Raw genomic sequence first — 768 nt, forward strand, 5'->3', positions numbered from 1 at the left:
CCCTCCCCCGCCAGACCCGCTCGTTTTCTCTTTTCCCTTCTCTCCCGGCTTGTCACGGTTCGCTGGATCGGGTACCAAATACACACAATTCTCTCTCTCTTTCCCTCATGCCGCTCGTTTGCTTTTTCCCTCATTTTACCCCCAGCCTCCTCAGTTCGTGTTTTTCCCTATGTACTCCCCTCCCCCCCTCCCCGTATTTTTCATGTTTCACTGCGGCTTCGCGTAGCACCTTCATTCCGTTGAGTTTGTGCGCCCTGTACAGCCCCACACGAGTCCGCGCGGACTTGAGTTACAGCTGTCAAACCGCTGAAATTTGAAAAAGTTACGGTGGGATTGGACGAGCGTGCTGGCTCGTTCGAGTCTTCCAGCGGTGTTGGATACCTCCGAGTGTATCTCGAATGAATATAACTGGCCAAGAGTGCGACGAGGGCGCGGGGATTGGCTGAGGTGTTACGGAGTCCGCGTGGAGTTCCTTTACGGTTGGGCGGACGATAGCGGCAATCAAGTAGGAAACTCCTTGGGACTGTGTGTAGCGTGATATTCACACAGCGGTCGGGGGCGGGGGGTCGAGGGAAGGAGAGAAAAAGGGAAGCACCAACACACATTCGATGAGTGCCTCCAAGACCGTATGTACACACACATACGGCAATGCATGCACACTTGTAAAGCGTGAACAGGAGATCCTATTTCGCGTGTGGTACTCTCCATCGTCATCTCTCCTTCTCTATCTCATTTGGCACTTTGGTGTTACTCTATGTATGCAATGGG

Source organism: Diachasma alloeum, unplaced genomic scaffold (genome assembly GCF_001412515.2).
Source record: "Diachasma alloeum isolate Michigan unplaced genomic scaffold, Dall2.0 Dall_scaffold_00271, whole genome shotgun sequence".
NCBI lineage: Eukaryota > Metazoa > Arthropoda > Insecta > Hymenoptera > Braconidae > Diachasma > Diachasma alloeum.